Source organism: Egretta garzetta, unplaced genomic scaffold (assembly GCF_000687185.1).
Source record: "Egretta garzetta isolate BGI_Z169 unplaced genomic scaffold, ASM68718v1 scaffold215, whole genome shotgun sequence".
NCBI lineage: Eukaryota > Metazoa > Chordata > Aves > Pelecaniformes > Ardeidae > Egretta > Egretta garzetta.
In genome coordinates this window covers 8,274,372-8,294,183 of record NW_009259719.1, presented here as the reverse complement: position 1 = coordinate 8,294,183, position 19,812 = coordinate 8,274,372, and the positions used below count along the sequence as shown (strand labels likewise).

Sequence of the window (19,812 nt, the reverse complement as noted above, 5' to 3'; positions counted from 1 at the left end):
CTGCTTCTGCCGGTGCCGTTGGCTGTGAGGAGAGTCACTGCACGGAGCGTGGGGGTACACTCCCCCTCCCCGACATGGCGTTAGTTAACAACAGGGTCCCATGGTAATTAAAGCCTCAGGGGGGCCTCTCCTCCAGCACCTCCCCCCCCCAAGGCAGGGACAGTACAGAGCTCAGCTCTGGGCCTTGTCTTGTCAGGTCTTAAACCCCTCCACGTATCAGCCTCTGAGCCCCCGCTCCAGCTCTGGACTTCTTCACAGGAGAAAACTTTTCCCTCATACCAGCCGCTGTTTCTCATTCTCCTGCCATGAACCTGACTCTGCCACTGCCATACCCGCCCCATTGGTACCGGACAGCCACCACGGAGTCTGCCCAAACACTTCTCCAGGTCAGTCCACCCAGTTTCCTCAGCCTGTCATGTCCCAGCCCTTTCACAGCCTCCGCAGGACTCGCTTAAATTTGCCTCTATCACATATTGGGGGCATCCAAAAATCACACACAGCATTTCAGATGGGATCTAATGAGCACTGAGTAAAAGGTAAAAAAAGTGAGTAAAAAGCTCATCACTCACCTCCACCAGCCGTCTGTAGTCCCACAGAGACAGCCCAGCATGCCGATAGCCTCCGTCGCTGCCAGGATGCACTGCTGACATCACACTGAGCGTGTGCTGCTCACCCTGTGCAGGAGCCTGGTGTTTCCTTTTGTTAAAAGGGAAGAAAAAGATCAAGACCACCAGAGAAAGTTCATGTGTGGTTCCCCAGGCTGGTACTCAAATATCCAGAGCATGAAAAATAAAAGTGGGAGATGGGTATCTGACTCTGGATATGTAGGAGCAGCCTGGGCATGACCCGTGTAACTCAACCCTTAGTCCTTCAGGGGTCTCCTGGATTTCAGGGAAGCCAGAGCTGATCCAGAATAAAAGGATCATAACGGGATGGAGTCATCTCACAAACAGTGTGCCACTGGGGACTTTGCAAAGGCATGAGGTGTCACAGAAAACCTTCACCCTCCTCCCTGCCTAGACACACCCAAATCCTCCATGGGACCTTCTTCTGTTAAACCTGACATGAAATTCCAGGTTTTCCATCCCTGCCCCAGACTGTCACACAGAGGAGACATTCAGAGAGAGGATGATGGCAGAGGCCTCAGAGACAGAGAGGAACAAGTGCAAGTTAGAGCATGCAGAAAGAGCCCCCAGCAGAGCAGTGAGGAGTTCTTATTGGATTTTATTCCACTTAAACATTAAAAATGTCATGCTTCTGGCACGTGCTCCACAGTAGCATTGACAAGCACAGTCCAGCTAAGGATGGCTGCTCGAGGGCCACTCTTGTAAGCACTCCAGCAGCTAGCACCTTCTCCTTGTTTCTGTGAAGTTAACTAAGACAGCTAAAACAGACCTAGAAAACTATTCTTGGCTTCTGTATGTGTGCAACCACTATCTTTCAAAGTCGATGAATCTTTGTGATCGGACATCCACGTCACCTGGTGGATGCGTTTGGCTGGATTTGACACAGGGGAGCTGCCTGTACAGTCCCACTGCAGCGTTTGCCCCTTTCACACAGCTCCACATCACTCATGCTTTCTCAGCAGGCACCTCACAGCAGTCCAGTCTCAGGACACCCACCTTCACACTGAAGCAGATGCCACCAGGAACCCACACCAACAACAACACTCAGTCCAAGCAGCAAGCATGAGTTATTAGTGCTGGTTTGCCACACTGAGGCTGGAGTTACACCATCCAGATAGAACTGGGGTGGAAAGCTCAGGTGTTATTCCTCAAGGAAACACCAGTACCCTCAAGTCCCACCACATGTGGCAGCTCTGGCTCCTTAAACAGGTACCAGCTGTCCTTTACCATCACTGTGTTAGGTTGAAGGAGCGACCATCCTGGAGTAAGCAAATTAAGAAACGGTCTGAAATCTTCCAAGCGGGATCAGTGGTTCCCACCCAGCTTGAGTGGAGCAGCCATCCACAAAACCCTCCCAGTCCCTTCACAGCCTTTCACACACACACACCAACCATCACCAAAAGTACTATATAGGCAGTAATTTGTCATGGCTCTTCAGGCTAGTGGCTGATTGATCACCACAGCGGTGTGCCCTCTGTCCTTCCCTCACTTCCTTTGCCTTGGGTGAATGCCATGGGGCACCTGCAGCAGGCTTTGCTCTGAGCTGGGTAGGCACCCAAGCATGGGGAAATTCTCTTAGCTGGATGTTGGGAAACACCAAAGCAAGGGGATGTGGAGCACTGCTCCTCCCTTGCTGGACTCCTGCTCTAGCCTGCAACAGTTATGCTGGTCTCAGGGCTGACACAGAATCCCTGGCTTTTGCGAACCCAGCCCAAACACAGGCCCAGGGGGAGACCCACAGGATCTGTAGAGCTGTTGATTTTGACCTGGTCTTCTAATGTCACAGCTGTACACCAGTATGCAGGGAACTTCGGCACATGCGAGCGGCAACAGATCATTTCCCACCAGGCTTCCTCCAGCACCCCACTGCACCAGCTCTCCTTTAGAGATCCCTGCACATCTGAGGTACAGCAGAGCCTCATCTCTAGGAAGAAATAGAGCTGACCAATATCCTACAACTGGGCCCCAAAAGAGCAAGGCAGACCTTATCTTAATACAGGAAAGGCCATCAGATTTCAAAGCAACAGCTTCAACTTCTATCTCTTTAAGTGCTCATATCATTTACAGTCTGAATTGGGTTCCTGGGAAGTATCAGTTACCTGGATTAGGAGCTGTAGAGGACATTAGCACAATTCCTCTTGCTGAGGTTTTTACATCTTAATGGACAGGAAGTGTTGCTGGTGAGCCTCCAGCTCCTGATGCTCCGACCAGAATCTCCCCCAACACTCCTCATCTTCCCTGTGTGCTTTTTTTCATCCCAAAATCACTCTCAATTAACAGTACAAAAATAAAACTGATGTCATCCATCCCTCCTAAGCTGCACATGCATTATTCATCAACATGCCTTAACTGATTCTCTCATAACCATGAGCACTTCTGCACTTGGATATGTTGTTCTTGTCCAGCAGAGCACAATTTATGAAGTTTTACGCTACTTGGAAAAGGCACTTTCAAAGTGGTACCTTTCACAGCTTTTCTGATCAGACCTTCAAGTTAGATCTCAATACACAGAGCCATCAGGCCTCAGGTTTGTGTCCAAAAAAGAAGTGCCCATCAAGTAAATCTGCTGCATTGATGCCCCAGTGTCCTGACTGGGAGGTCAGCACTGCTCTAGATACTCTGAGCCCTCCTCCCACACCAGTCCCTTTGAAAAAAGAGGAGAAAGGCAAGATTTGGGAAGGTCTCCGCACCTCTGAATAAATGCTCTGAAATGCGTAAACCACAGAACATGTAAGGAGTTGAAAAGCCCTTGCAAAAACTTTCCATGAAAGTTATAGAAGCATCTCCTATATGTACTCACCCTGCCATAGGGGCCAAGGCTCTGTGAAGGTTGTCCCTAGAGCAGGAGAAAAATGCATATCCCATCAGGAGGATAACTCAGCTTTGCCTGACACTACAATAACTCTGGATTCTTCCATCCTAAGCTCTGTCCAAGAGTTTAAGAAACTGAAAGCCCGTGGGGGGATGCTTGGAAACACAGCAGATACTATCAAGGTTCAGTCCACAGACAGAGTCAAAGGAGCAGGCCTGAATTTCACTCTACAACCCAAGCGGCTGGGAACCAGCATGTGACACCCCATTCAAAGCAGTTAATAGATCACCAACCTCATCACTGGCACAAAGGCATTGGGTTTGGTGGGACCATAAATCATCAGCAACTGTTTCTGAAGTACTTTAGTGACAGCATTGCAGGTGCTACAGCATAGTTCCTACTGCTGGTGGACATGCCCTTTCTTAGGTCCTTCTCTTTCAAGCATTGGGCCTAATCTGTGTTACTTTACCTAGCATGGAGGAGGCACAGGCACCAGTGTGCCACGCTGACACGACTCATGCTTCCTGCAGGCCTTCCCTGGCCAGCTGTGCTGCACAAACAGCACTCTGCATCACACCACCATTCGCCTGCTTAACCGCATCTGTGCTGCCTCCTTTTCCACATGCCTTTACTTGCCTCTGATTTTCCCCATTTATTCATTTCGTGCTTGCTCTGGATGCTCTTCACCATTCCCTTTGCTTGCTGCTGCACTGTGCCACCTTGGGAGAAGGGAACGCACACCAGCCAGTCCCTCACTGACAGCAGCACATCCAAACTGCTGGATGGGAAACCTGCAGGCTCTGCCAAGCTGTTTCCATCCTGAGAGAAGTACTCAAGCAATCATGCAGACAGAAGGAAAGTGAAAAATCAGAAACAGAAGTTCATCCTATTTTTAACATCACATTTAATGTAACATTAAGCTTTGTGCTGAAGGATTTGGTCAGGGAGTTACCAGGGAGCCTCATCTCAGAGGGGCCTGTGAAGTTTATGGTGTTTCAGCTTCACAGACAGCATCACGATATTGGATGTCACTTGCACCTCCACACTCAGCCTGCTGCAGCCTTCTCCTTTCCCCGCTAGAAGGGGCTAAGGACCAGACACTGGAGAACAGAAACAAAGGGGTTTCCTTGTCGGCAAGTTAAAGGCAATCCTCGTTACATGAAACAACTTGAACACTTCCTCTGCATGTTAGGCTCTGCACTAGCCCAATCCAGAATAGGTTCGGTGTCATTACAGAGCAAGAGCTCTCTGCTTGGAGAACAGGCATTTGTGTTCTTAACCCTACGGTGAGCTGCTTTGGGAAGGATTACAGCATTGAAATGTTGTAATGCCATTGCATAACTTAGCACAGCTCACTTTAAACGCTCTTCAGCCTTCAACTACCCCATTCTCAAACATTGGGTGATAGAGTTGAGCACAGCCATACAGTAAAGGCAGCAGGAAGGTAAAACAAGGCACCACCTCTTCTAGAGGAAGGTGGAAGAGCTCACAATTTCAGGTCAGGAAAGGGAGAGGCAAAGATGCAATGAAATACAGAGTAACAGGAGGGAGCGAGTGCAAGGTAGGGTGCCTTGCTCTCAGGAGAGGCAGTGGTATATTTAAAGAAACAAAGTAACAAGTTTAGGGACAAATGCAAGGCAACACCTTATTAGTAAAGGTCACACAGTTGCTCCTGGCAATCCCCACAGCAGGATACCTGGCTAAAGCAGGGCTCACCCTGCTCAGCCACCCACTGCAAGGACAAGGACTGTGAGGGGAGCAGCAAAGCCCACCTGCAAAGCCCATAGAGACCTGCAGTGCTCAGACCTCCCATGGAGGGTGGGGGTGGAAATTAAACCTGCAGCTCCAGCACATGTTAAGTGCATCATCAAATTACCTGTGCAGGCCCATTAGCAAATTCACAGCAAGGTCAAAAACATTTTGAAGTTATCTAGCTTTCTCCTTGCTCTGCTTAGCCAGCACCACATGCCGTGGTGCAACTGAGAAGCAAGCAATCAAAATACAGTCCTAAAATAAGGCATTATCACATTCTTGTCTGCCTGAGAAACCAGACATCTTCATGCTCCCTCCTAGGCTCAGCTCACTCCTTTTAAGCACTCCTTCCAAGCTAGTTGGTTACAGCAGGTGCAGCAAGGTGAGCACAATGACATGTACCCTCACTCCACCCCCAAAATGCACTCACCCTTTCCTGGCCAGCATAGGCTTTCTGCATCCCAGAGCATTTCACTCACCTAAGAGGACAGCACAGGGTAAAAAATCACCTCCCTGCCTTCTTTAGTGGAAGATAAACCAGCATCTGGTCAGGACTGCCCCACTCCCAGCTGTGCTTTGGAAGCTACAAGGAGAAGGCACCAAGGGGTTATGTCTTTCCAGCAGATAACTCTCAGCTTGTCCTTATTGGAGGTACAACCAACTTTTACACCACTCACTCTGGAGACAAGGCAACCTCATTCTGCCAAGAGAGAAGCTGGGCGACGCTGATGTTCACTTTGCTTTCACCTATAGCCAGCTCTACTTTTCTGTTATTAGCTGTGGGGCAGAGAAGATGACATGATCTGTGACCAACATGAGTAGGTTTTCACCACCACTCCTCTGCTAAGACCGCCTTTCCAATGCTATAGTAAACTTTCTCCTGGGGAGTTAACTTTGATAACACTCCATACAAGGGGGTTTTCCCCTGTGTGATAATATGGTCCCTGTGTTGGGCTGCAGATGTAAGGGCCCTAGTGGGCCTTAATGGCCCTGAGCAACCTCACCTGGGGCTTCTGCTCACACCCCCCTGCCCATTGGCACAGGGGCTCTATTTAAACTCGACCCTGGGCATTCAGTCTTGGGGTATGTCTCATTCTGCTTGGTATTGCTCTGTAGTATCACCATGAGCTTGCCTGATGGTCTGGATTCTTGGTTGATGTTGGCTGCTGTCCCTCAGCCTGCTAACTCAGTTATTGTGGTATGAGCACTGACTGGTGAGACTCCTCCCCTGCTGGTCCTGGGGTGCCCTTGGCTCCTAGTTTCTTGTCCCTTTCAGAGCAGCAAGTATTTCCTATTGCTAGAGAAGAGAGGGGCTATTCAGTCCCTGCTCTTCTCCCTGTAGTTGAAGCTGTTGGCCTCTACCCTCAGGTTGTCTATTGATGAAGATGCTGGGGCTTTACCATGACTATGGACTGCATATGAGTGATGCTGATCAGTATGATGGCTGTAGACCAGCTAGAAACAACAAGGTTTTTCTTCTTTTGCTCATTTCACAACTGTACTTTAATTGTTTATCCTGAAATTTATCCTCATGGAAGAGGAGGGCAAAGGAAGGAGTTTTTTTCTGGGAGGAGGGAAGGATATGTGCAATTAAATGACTAATAATGAAAGACTACTAGGTTTTGAGCAGGCATATAACAGGCAGAGGGATGATGGGTGGCTTATCAAGGTTTGGGAAGAGAATTTAGTGCACTTTTTATGTTAATGCTGATAAAACCTGTATTTGCTTCTTCATTCTGTAGACTTATCCAGGGTTTACTATTAATCTGCAGCCATAAAACAAGATAGCTAGCTTTTCTCTTTGCTTTTCAGTATGCTTTCCACTCTCTTCTTTGTTCTTCATGCGGTAGCTAATCTTTTGTTCATTAGAACACCTGTAATCACTATAAATTCTTTGATTTAAGCTGTCTATGTATAGGGATTAGTGTTGATTTAACTTTTTATTATCAGTTATGCTTCCTTTTCAGTATTGTAATCCTGAGGCAATGTGCTGTATGAGACTCCTTGGTCATACACAACTGCCTATTCCGACAATGAATTGTTAGTGTCACCAGGAGCTGCTCCTTTCCTGATGCTCTGCTGGGTATCCCTGGCTGCATCCTATCTGGAGCCCTGTAGCCATTGACTGCTATTCACCATGCAGAGCCTGTTGTACTGGAGAGGTTTCCCTAACACCCTGTGCGCTCCTATTAACATTTTAATGTTTAAAGCTCCATGCAACTAAATGCAAGCCATAGCATCTCTTGATTTGTACCTACATTTTCTCTGTTGCTACTCTGCCTTCCCTTGTTTTATTACCAGCAGATATTGGTCACATTTCTTGTGATGCCAAAGCTTTGTTCTAAAGCGTTGGTGGAATTGATGATGAACATACTCATGCTAGTGGCAGAAATTGCTGTGCTTAAATCCACAATTCAATGCAACCTTACTAGCCTGGCTGTTGGCATGGAGGAGGGGAGGACAAAGTAATCAAAAGGCCAGGCAATTATTTTTTTTGAAACTTAACTGTTTACAGATCAGAAAACCATTACTGCTTGTCCTGTCACAGCTGTCCCTACTAAAAAGTATTTCCCCATCTTTCTTATAGGCTCTCTTTAAGTACTGAAAGGCCACAATCAGGTCTCCCTACAGCCTTCTCTTCTCCAGGCTGAAAAAGCCCAACTCTCTCAGCCTGTCCTCATAAGAGAGGTGCTCAAGCCATCGGATCATTTTTGTAGCCCTCCTCTGGACCCGCTCCAACAATTCCATGTCCTTCTTGTGCTGAGGGCTCTAGAGCTGGACACAGTACTCCAGGTGAGGTCTCAGCAGAGCAGAGTAGAGGGGCAGAATCACCTCCCTCGACCTGCTGGCCACACTTTTCTTGATGCATCCCAGAGTACAGTTGGCCTCTTGGCAGGGCTGCTCTGGATCCTTTCTTCCAAGGAACTGGGACATGTGTTCAGGATGTGGATCCTTCCCTTCCTGCAGCTTCTGGAAGAGGAAGCAGCCTCTGGGATTCCCCTCATCACCACTCACCACAGGACCCACGTAGATGTCCAAATGTACCCTGTCTGACTCGCAGTTGTACTGTGCCGCTTCCTTGCTTCCCTCTACCCACCTTCCTTGTCTATATGGCACTGGTGAGAACAAAAGTGGAGAGCAAATTAAGCCATACAGTTTACATTACTGTCTGCACCCTGGTCTAGACCACACAAAGGATGATGTTGAAAAAGATTAATTTGCTGAAGTTAGTTGGCACTAGGAGGGGGAAGGTATTAGTAACAGTTTTATTTTCAGCTTATTTCCAAGCATCCAAAATAACTATGCAAAAAAGGCAAATTAATCAGCAAAGCATCCATGCTGCAGCCAAGCTGCCCACACCCATGGTGGGGGATTGTTACAGATGGCTGAGCCTGGAAACACTGCATAGCAACCAGAATTATGTGAATTATTAGAGGGAAATTAAAGAAAAGCCACAAAAGAAGAGACAGAAGAAGCCAGAGAATGACTGGAACTGTAGCTGCAGAGGGTTGGAAATCAGCCAAGCAATAGGAGTGAAGTTTACCCAGACAAGTTTGCATATACTTGCCAACAGTTTTCATGGACACAGAGACCCTGGTGTGCTTTGACATGGAGTCACAAATGGGCAGGACATGGGGCAGAGGGCTGCAGTGGGAGGTGACAGCCCTGGTTGCTCCTTTGCACAGCTGTTTGCTGCACATGAGTGAAAAGCAGTGGCCAGAGAAGGTTTTTCCATGGATACAGACTCTTGGAAGACCACCAGGCAGAGGAGGTCTTTCTGAACATGGGTGCCATGCTCTCAGCTCTACTGGGAGATGAGCTGGAGGCAGGGACTCTGGCTCTAGGGGTGCTTCGATGTTATCAGGAGATCTGTGTGCTTCTTGGGGCTTTGCAGGAGAACTGCAGAGCTCTTCACCTGTTTCAGGCTGGAGATATATTCCACAGTGCACAAACTTGTTCTTCTTAGTCATCTTTCATTTTCTTAGTCATATTCAACTAGTCCATTTTTTTGGTCCCAGCTGGTGCCTGCATGGGAAGGACACTGCTGAATTCCTAAGAGAGGTTTGGGATACAAGTGCTCCCAGTGGTTCCCAACCATCAAGCAATTGGAGATGGGATGAGAGGCCCTGAGCAGAACTTGCAGACCTGGATGCTGTGACTGTGGCAGAAGCACAGGGCGAAGTCAAAGAGTCCTTCCAGACAACACAGCTCAGGCATGAGGATGCTGCATCTGATGTCTGGGGAAGAGGAGGGCTGCAGCCCTTCCTCCAGCAACACCTTCCCCCTCAGCCAGCTGCAAATCCCTCCTGGGGTTTATTCCTGGCTGAGCAAACTCCCACCGTTGGGTACCGTTTCCTGAGAAAGGGAGATATAAGCTGTGGAGTATGATAGTGTCTGCAGGGTGACATGTTCTCCTCCGTGCACAGGGTAAAGGGTATAACCCCACTGACTACAAAATCCATGTGTTACCAAAGCCTCAGTAAAGGTTCAGCCAGGGAGGACCAAGAGAGAAAAGCAGCATTGAGAATAGGAGCAAAAACTTTTCTCTAAAAGTGTGGGGAGTCTCTGCAGCCAGTCCAGCCAGCCAAATGGTTCTGTGAACCTGCCTGGCTGCAAGAAAGCTGATTTCTTCTTCTTCCTCTCCCACTTTGCCAGGCTCTTGGGAGAGTGGTGCTGATCAAGTCCAGGCAAGGAGGGAACAAGTTCAGAAGAGATGGAGCTGTGAGACCTCGGCACTCCCTTTTTTAGCTTGGTTGCCCTTTGTGAAAGGGAGATACGGGGAGTTGCACAGTTAGATCCGGAGATGCTGCTCTAAAGCAAACGCTAAATATTCATCTCCTGGATGGTGGGTAACCACAACTGGTTTGTAAGTCTTTCCACATCAGGCAGTGTTGTTCCCTGCAGCTCTCCCTTGGGGATTCATCTTCCAGAAGATTCTCCCATTGCTTATGGGCAGTTTTCTGTAGCCCAGGAGAACATAAGACTAGTTAACAGTAACTAGCAGGAGAAGGTTGTGGATGACAAGGAGCTCAGCGGGCAGGTAGCATGGCCTGATGCGCCTGTCTGCTACAAAACAGGCTGGGAACGGCTGGGATGGAGATAATTCAAAATGTCTGTGGTAAAATTTTGCCTCTATCATCTTAGTCACTAACATCCCACGTATTTCAAGGAGACCAGCATTTTACTCCCACGATACAAAGACAAAACAAAATAAATCTTGGTATTCTCAGCCACAATGCAAAACCCTGCTTTATGGAAAATAGCATCCTAGCCTCAAAAAGTGGCTAAACACGCCTCCCTCTTCCTTCCTGGCTCGAAGCTTTATATCTGTATTGCTAAAATCTCCTGTGAGTTCTGCTGTCCAAACAGCCTATAAAAGCCATAAACATCTCCCATCACTTCCTCCCATCTTTTTAACTTCTCTGTGGGCTAAAGCATTGTTTCCCTCCCAGACTACACCAAAGATTACTGCCCAGACACTATGTTAAAGGTAAGGTTATATTATGATAAGCGTACAAGCATTACATTAAACACAAAACATAGGCTGTCAAATAAGGTAATACAGGTAAAACTCCTGGCAGTCCTGTCCAGTTGTAGTGGTGATTTGCTATGTCCAACAGCTCAAAAGGATCTTTTTCTCTGAAGGAGACTTGAAGCAGAAAGAATCAAGAGAAAAACTCTCTCTCAAAAAAAAATTAATTTTCAGTGGGGAATGCAAGAATTATCCCTCCAGAATCCTTCTATTTCATAATTAGTTGCATTTTATCACAACTGAACGATCATATTGCAGCATGCAGATACATACACCTAAGAGATGGCAATTAGGCCTGGAGAAATGTACCACTTTAATTTAGATGACATTGTATGCCAGGTTTAAGGTTTGCCATGCAAATGCAACTTGCAATATTGTTGCAAGTCAAATGTACTCACAGTGTCCAAATGATATACACTTACATGTAAATGCTCAGTACTAAAATTGATATTTTTCTAGTTTGCTGTTCCTTTGTGTCCAGAAGTGGTACAAATGCATCTTTCTCAGAAGCCTCTTCCATTACAGAGTGAGATGTGTGTGTTAAGAGAGAAAACATTGGGCTTTCAGCTTGAATGATAATGCAGAGCTTCATGTCACCTGTTTATTATAATTTTCAGTGGTTACTGGACATCCAAACTGCTCCTAACCCCAGCTCCAGAAGCAGAGAGGATGTTCAGATATTCTTCTGGTTGTCATTTACCAGTGCTGGTTTTAGAATAAGGAGGACTATCTGCATCCCAACACTTACCTGCATCCCAAAAGGAATAGACCTCTATATAAAATACCCTGCACCCCTATAAATGCAACTAAATGTTCACAAAGAAAGCTCCCTGGAAAGCAAAGCCCATGAGTATGTCTCCACAGTTGCTAACACAGTGCGCTGTGGCCTGTGAGGCAGTGGGATTTTTCTCTGTTGTGGGTTGGCACCAGATTGAATTCCTAAAATTTCAGCTATTTTCCCTTCCCCTTCTGCCCTGTCTTCAAGTGCTTCTGTTTTGTTCATGCAAAGAAATTTATGAAACTTTGTTCTTGCTATATTCCCTCCCAGGGAAAAGCACCTGGAAGAAAGAAGAGACGCTGTAGTCTTCACATGGGGCGAGTAGAAGAGGGAGGGGAATAACCCTCAAGCCATTCCCTCCCAGGGAAAGGCACCTGGAAGAAAGAAGAGACGCTGTAGTCTTCACATGGGGCGAGTAGAAGAGGGAGGGGAAAACCCCTCCAGCCAGTGCTGCTGTCTTGACTTGGCATTTTGAGTTCAGCAGCAGAACCAGCACTTTATGAAGTCACCCATGACAACAGGGATCTGGGTGAGCTGCCATTAACATCATGCACCAGGGCCTGCCTGCATTTCCAAGGTATGTGGGCTTGTTGGTGCTCAGTGTTTCAGTAAGCTGTCTGGAAATGTCCCTGTCCAGGAGTGTTTCTGGGGCAGCAGAGGCCATGTGGGGTCAGGGCAGCACAAAGAGAGGTGTTGCCAGAGAAAATAATTCCTTTTGGGTGAAAAAATCGTGAACTGTTTCATGGGAGAGGGAAATTTAGGGCAATTGTCCTGGGTAAATCCCAGCACAAGCTCCTGCAGCCTGTTCACACTTCACTGAGCTTTATGTTACCTCACTTCAGCTGATGATTTTTCCCATGTCAAAAGCTGTTGAATACTCTATCCTGCTAGGGCAGCTTCAGGGCTTCTTTCCTAGGTGTGGCTAAATTTATGTGAGAGTAATCTGTGTTCAGACTTTACAGTGGTCCAGGTCCAAATGTCTTGACAATTGCAGTGGTACCGTGCACATGCAGCTCCTTGGACCTGATACCTGTAGAGTTTTGAAAGCTGTAACCGCCACCACCACTGTCAAGCTGAAGATTAGGATTACCAAATACTGAAGAAGCTACATATGACAAACATCACATAGCTATTACTAAGATCCTTGTTGGAATCCCTCAGTGATACAAGTCATGAATCCAAAATTAACCTGTTTACACACATCTACAGTGCCTGTAATCATTATAGCTCACCTTCACCAATTTGCTTTTTGTTTGACCCATGCGTCAAAACTGTCACATACAGACACTTGACCCAATTAACTCCTACAGAGAGAAGTCACGAAGAGAACAGATATATAACCAGCACTTAAGGCCTGATAGTGTCTCTTAAAAAAAGAGAAAAAAACCAAAACAAACCCCTCCCTTCTCCTAAAAAGAATAGTTGTCTTAAAACCATACTTTTTCCTGGGTTTATTTAGTCTTTGTTTTTTAAAGCAAGTAATACCTAAGATCCTTGTTGCTGGAAAACATTAGGAAGAATTTGTTTATATTCCCAGTGTGCGTCTCACAGGAATTTCACAGCATGCTGCGTATAATCTTTTCTTTCTTCCTCCTGTATGAAGAGTTTTCTTTGCTGGTTGGGTGGCTGTTTCCTGTAGTAACAAAACAGATAAAAAAGGAAAACCCTTGTTAAACTGCAAAAACTAGCAAGGGATTTTGTGTAGTGCCTGAAATGAACTTTTAACTTGTTCCTAGTTAAAGAAATTAGTTTAGTCAGAAAACCATGTCTCATTGCCATAATGCCACTTTCTGCATACTTACTATCCCCTACTTTTTTCATGTTCTCCCTTGTATGTTCTGTGTGCATGGTTTATCTGTGCACTTCTACTCCCCCAAAGACTCTTCCCCAATTGCTGGATCATGGCTGTTATCCCCCTGGGTAACACACATCACAGGACACATCAAATGACCCCACTTTACAGTGATCTGGGAGAGAGGAGAGGTATGAATATCTGCTTGAAGCTGCTAGATGCCTGTCAGAAGCTGAGCATAAAGCTGTCAGCAAGACTGCCCAGTACCAGCCACCCTGCAGCATTACTGCAGCGTGGTCAGGATTCAGGTGTCATGTTGCTGGAAAGCAAAAGATTTAGGCAGGTGCATGAATATCTGCTTCACCCAACAGTGATCACTTTGTATTATTTAACTTTCCTGTTGACTTTTAGCTTGCGAATGCAGATGTGCTGTCATTCAGATGCTCAGCTAGGCGGAGTTGTATGCTCTTGGCATTGGACTGAGTGTCTGAATGGAGGGTTTTGGCCCTAGCCTGTTTGGAAGAAAGCTGTTTGCCTGCTCATGTTCTCATTAGTATCTGAGCTAATGAACTACATTCTTCTGCATTTCTATGTTCCTAGATATAGACCTGGCTTCTCTCTTCAGTCTGGGCTAAATTCTCAGGCAAACCATTGCTCAGGGTGAGCTGGCTGGTGAGCCTGTGTCTGCACAGGCTGAATTCATGCAAACACTTGGAGAGCCTGAGGTGCACTGTCTGCCTGATGGCAGGTCCTGCAGACACTGCGAGTGCCCAGAAGAGTTAGTGCAGTTGGCCATGATAACATTCCTTGATGCTTTCAATGGTGAACTGCTTCTACTGATCTACAGTAGTGGAACAACTCAGAGTAGTAGCTGGGCCTCTGCCAAAATACAGGTCTCTTCCTAGCCCCTCATCATAAATACCTTGGCTGGTTTCAGCTTGTGTTGCTGTGTTAGCTGCAGCCCAGAGAAAAACCTACCCCAGAACCCATGCTATCACTCTTCTATCACTCTTTCTCTCCCTGCAAATGACCACCCTGAACTCCTTTGTATCTTTGAAGTTGTATCTGCTGCAAGAAACTTCTCTTTGCACTTTGCTTGGCCTTTCCTGCTGGAAGGAAAACCCAAATGCTCTCTCCACACACAGGAGCAGGATTAGCTCTCTGAAGAGGTGGTAACTGCATTCCTTGGAGCAACTTATGCCTCTGCTGCACTCTGTGTTGCCTTTTCACACTCCATTCAGGAGCTGGTCTCCCCCACCTCACCCACTGTCACTCAGAAATAGCAAAGGAGACCAGGCAGAATTTGACTGAATGAACAAATTTTCTCTGTACTTTTACATTTTATTTCTCCATCCAGTTGTTGGACGTTTTTGCTCTATGTGTGTGCACAAAACCAGCTCCTTCTAAGCACACCAGCCCCTGATGATTGTTTGTTAATTTGAGCTTTGGGCTATTTTTCTCTCTTTCCTCTCCTCCCAAGAGGATGCTGGTCTGGTGTGATGATCCTGGTGTGCCACCTAGTGATTGGACTATTCCCTTGTCACACATCCTTTATCAGGGCACTGAGTGCATATATTTTGGCTCCATTTGCCCACAGTGATCTGGATCACAGGTAACCTGTAGCAATGCCTGCAGCCCCTCTGCTCTGCTCAGTCTGTCCAGGCAGGGACACTGCACTACTTTCCCCTCCTTACTCCCACTTTCTGCCTCCTTTCTCTTGTGATGGGTTGACCTTGGCTGGATGCCAGGTGCCCACCAAGCTGCTCTATCTCTCCCCTCCTCAGCAGGGTAGTCAGGGAGAAAATGAGATGGGGGAAAAAAACTCGTGAGTCAAGATAAAGGCAGTTTAATAAAAGCAAAAGCCACGTGCAGTAGCAAAAGGAAAACAAAGATTTTATTCTCTACTTCCCATTAGTAGGTGATGTCCAGCCAATTCCTGGGAAGCAGGGCTTCAGTACGCATAGCAGTTGCCCCAGAAGAAAAAATATCATAAAAATCAAATGCCCCCCCCCTTCCTCCTCTTTTCACTTAGCTTTTTACATCCAAGCCGATGCCACGTGGTATGGAATTTCCCTTTGGCCAGTTTGGGTCAGGTGTCTTGGCTATGTTGAAGACACAGCCTTGATGCTGTGTGAGCACTGCTCAGCAGAAGCCAAAACACTGCTGTGTTATGAATTGTATGAGGTTTAACAAGCCCAAGTGTTCTGCACATGGGTCACAACCCCATGCAACGCTACAGGTGTGGGGAAGAGTGGCTGGAGAGCTGCTTGGCAGAGAGGGAACTGGAGGTCTTGGTTGACAGACGGCTGAATATGAGCCAGCAGTGTGCCCAGGACACCAAGGCGGCCAACAGCATCCTGGCTTGTATCAGCAATAGTGTGGCCAGCAGGGGCAGGGCAGTGACTGTGCTTCTGTACTGAGCACTGGTGAGGCTGCACCTCGAATGCTGGGTTCAGTGTTGGGCCCCTCGCTCCAAGAAGGATGTGGAGGTGCTGGAGCGTGTCCAGAGGAGAGCAGTAAAACTGGTGAGGGGTCTGAAGCACAAGGCTGATGGGGAGCGGCTGAGGGAACTGGGGTTCTTTAGTCTGGAGAAAAGGAGGCTGAGGGGAGACCTTATCGCTCTCCACAACTGCCTGACAGGAGAGGGGAGCTGGGGAGAAGGGGGTGTCGGTCTCTTCTCCCAAGTAACAAGTGATAGGATGAGAAGAAATGGTCTCAAGTTGCACCAAGGGACGTTTAGATTGGGTATTAGGAAAAATTTCTTCACCAAAAGGGTTGTCAAGCATTGGAACGGGCTGCCCAGGGAAGTGGTCGAGTCCCCATCCCTGGAGGTATTCAAAAGATGGGTAGAGGAGGTGCTCAGGGACATGGTTTAGTGGCGGGATGGCAGGGTTAGGTTAATGGTTGGACTTGATGATCTTAAAGGTCTTTTCCAACCTAAACAATTCTATGATTCTATCAACAACTTTCTAGCTACCAATAGAAAGCACAGCACTATGAAGAAAATCAACTTCATCTCAGCCCGACCCAATACATCTCCCATCTTTCTACTGTCATATCTGCCTTCTCTCACATGTAGGCAAGAAATAGGAGCAGACAATTTGCTGATGTGCTGGTTGCCAGCTTGCAGGTCACCTGTGGCCATAATCTAATCCATCAAGCAAGATTTTTGCACAGTGTATGAAAATTTAGCATTTTATACATGGCAAGCAAGTGCTGTTAGACAGTGTTAAAAGCCCCTGTGGCACGAGGGATATCATTGCAAATATTAGCTGCCACGGTACTGCATCACACCTCATAAAACAGCTTCTGAACTGTTCAGGCAGATCAAGCTGGAAGAGCAATAAATGGTACCGAGGTTGGAGCTGAGCCCTTCCTGGGAGAGCTTTGTGTCTGCTGCTCGCTCTCTCCCCAGGTACCCACAGGCACTGCAGGGTGGAAGGGAGGAAAGCACTCTGCAGAGGAGTGCATCACAGCTGAAGCGGTGTGCGGGCAGACTGACCTCACTGCACTCCTGGAAACTGTCCTCTGTTCCCAGGTGCAGCTCCCCAGACGTCTGACCTCCCGCCTGGTTTCTGCAGTCCCCTGGGGCATGGGAGTTGTAAAGAAACACCCTTTGGTTTACAAGCATCTCAGCAGGGCAGGTTCAGACCCTCCCAAAAGTGCAGTTCCTGGTATTGTACCCTTCCCTAGATGCTGCCAGGGAATCCAGCTGGGATTCTGCAGCAGCAGTGTGATACACACAAGTGCTGAGAAGGGACTGAACTCTATCACTGGACTTACTACTCACCTGCTTTGAGTCATGCAGCAATATTATGCTGCAGAGGTTGGTAGCTGCTAAGTCAGAAACTACTGTCTCAGCTACCCTACAACAGAAACTCAATTGCAAGTAGAAACATGGTGATGAGCAAACTGACTCCCACAAGCCGATGGGGCAATTAATAAATGCTGAAGTGTAGGAATTCAATAAACTTTGTCAGTGTAGATCTGTGTTGGAGGTCAAGGTAAGCAATTAACTCTCCTGAAAGCCTAAAGGGTTCTTCCTCTCCTTGTAGGGCAGCTACCGGTGAGGAGTCTCTCTGAATGTTGCAAGCCTCACAAAACCTTTTTCTCATTCTTGGAGCAAAGGTCTGCTCAGGCAGGAAGGTGAACTGCTGCCTGGAGGCTGGGTCTGGGGCTCTCTGCCTCTACTCGCAGCTGTGGGTGAGCGAGGCATCCCAGCCACACAGCTCTACTCTTAGCTGTACTCGAGGCATCCTCTGGAAACACAGCTCATGTCTCCCTGGGTTCTCTGACCAGTGCCGCTACTTCTTCAATTCTACAATTAACTGTCCTGAAGTCTAGAACCTTATTAGAGCCTGGTGAAGTGGTTTTACCCTCTCCGTATAAATTACTGATCTTACCACAGTATTGCAAGGTGATCTGGGATATGACAGCAATGGAGAGAAGTGGTTATTTTGTTCAAGGAAGTTCAAGCTTTGATTCAGTCTTAAGTCATCGTTACTATCAGCTGACCATCGTATGCGAGTATGTTGTCTTTCTGGCTGGGGAGCCCACGGAGGTGAACACACAGAGATAACCTTCCCCTCCTTGCATACCACAGGCCTTTCTCTCTGCCACCTCTCAGCCACAAGATCCCACAGAGATGCAAGCTTACTGCTGGCCTCTCGTTTTTACTGCTCTGCAATCCACAGTGGTCTTCAGTTTTTTTTTTCTTCAACTGCACTATTAAAGCAAAGTGTTGGTGTGAAGGTTGGGGCTCACTCACTATGCCCAGTGCTCAGGGGGGCATTTCTGCTGCAGGATTCTCACTGTTGCAGTCATTACCCTGTAGTTAATCAAGCCTTCACAGTCAAATATTGTAAGTGTAGTAGCAGAATCCGTACCAAAACACTGCCTGGGGCAGGGGTTTATACAGTTGCAGCATAAGAAAGGGGGTTAATGTGGATGCAGGAAGCATCTCAGCTGGGAATGGTGCCAGTGCTTATGAAGCCTTTCCCTGAGAGGACCTTGTTTCCTCTTATTTACTTTTATTTATTCTTTTAAGAGAAGAGCTTTTGACAGTACCTGGGCAATTACTAGAGGACTGCAGCACAACCTGGGGTTTTGTTGGTTTTAAAGAGAAGCCAAATTAAAGGACAGCTTGTACTGTCTTGGCCCTGCAAGGGGAGCCAGTAGGACTCTCTCCTGCCCTATGGGGAACAAGGGTGTTAGACTGAGTTCTTCCCAAATATCTCCTAAGGCCTGGAAATGCAGGAGCTGGAGGCCTGAGCACTTCAGGCAGCTTGTATAGGAGGCTGTGGCAGAGCTGCCAGGGGGTAGCTGCGAGCTCTCACATTCCAACAATGTCCCAGGCTCTTGCAATGAAGCAGCAGGCTCCAAGCCTCCTTACCTGCTCAGGTGAGCCTGGGGACTGAAGCCCACTTCCTCTGAAAAGAGACACTAACTCCAGTGCACCATGGATGTGGCAGGAACTGGAAAACTTAATTTTGTTCTTAGACCTTTGAATTTAGGAGATGGGAGTGCTAACCTCTGCAGCCTCTTCCTGAACAGGTCTGTGGCTGGCCTGGAGGCTGCCAGGTGCCTTTCAGGGGGAGAAGAAGTTGCAGCTGCGGATGTACTGCTCTTCCCTGTATAATAATGCTGCAGGCAGGTCTAGTACCTTTGATCCTCCAACCAGCCATGGTTGTGCATTCTTGTGGGTCTCCCTCCCCCTCAGCAGCGCTGAGAGTGTGTAGGTCTTCTCCATGGATAACTTAATATGCCAGGGGCAAGGGACAGTGCAGAAAAACTTACTACCTCTGTAAAAGCACACAGTACCCCACAAAGAGCTGGGCTACTTCCACTGCAGGGCCAACAGATAAGGAAAAAAAATCCCAGTGGAATGGAAGACTTTGCAAGTGGAAAGCAAACAGGGATGGGGTTACACAATGCTGAAGGGTTTCTCTGCACACAGACTCTCTTTCATCACATGCATGCTTGTAGCTTCTCCGAGGGGGGTGTTAGAGGAAAGGACTGTGGAGAGGGTGAACTCTTGCGGCTGGGAGGGAGGGTAGGGATGTGGGCAGAGGAGCTCGCCCTAGAGGCCCGGGAGAGCCTGAGAAATGCTTCAGTCCAGCCCCCGCTCCCCGGGCAGAGGTGGGTGCTCGGCACCGCTGTGGGGTTCGGCTTCTGCTGGTGAAAACGGTCCCCGTTTAAGCGGGAATAGGATGACGTTCCTGTCTTGCAGATAAGAAGAGGAGAAACCAGACTGCAGAGGGAGCTGAGGCAGGCATGCTCATCACCTAAGCTCACCTTCAAGATGCCCTCTCACTAAAACACCCCGCTGTCTACCTGGAAGTAACGCTAAGCAGGTGAACAATGCACCAGTGAACATTCGGCCTTGACGTGAGAAAGGCACACAGAGACACAGCTGATGACAGTCCCTGCCGTACCCGGCGGGGCTGGAGGTCGGGCTGGCGGCGTGCCCATCGCTATGCTGCTATCGGGGAAGACACCCGGGTATCGGAGCCGGCAGCC

At 47.8% G+C, this 19,812-nt stretch overlaps 1 protein-coding gene across 1 annotated transcript in view; it reads left to right on the top strand.

Annotated features, from left to right (window-relative positions):
- The first annotated feature begins 10,216 nt into the window (after positions 1 to 10,216).
- The window catches only part of DCAF1 (DDB1 and CUL4 associated factor 1), a 62,737-nt gene continuing 53,141 nt past the window's right edge, over positions 10,217 to 19,812 (top strand). The window contains exon 1 of the mRNA XM_035894795.1: positions 10,217 to 10,231. The gene's annotated coding sequence lies outside the window, so the exon portion shown is untranslated. The remainder of the gene's footprint in view (positions 10,232 to 19,812) is intronic.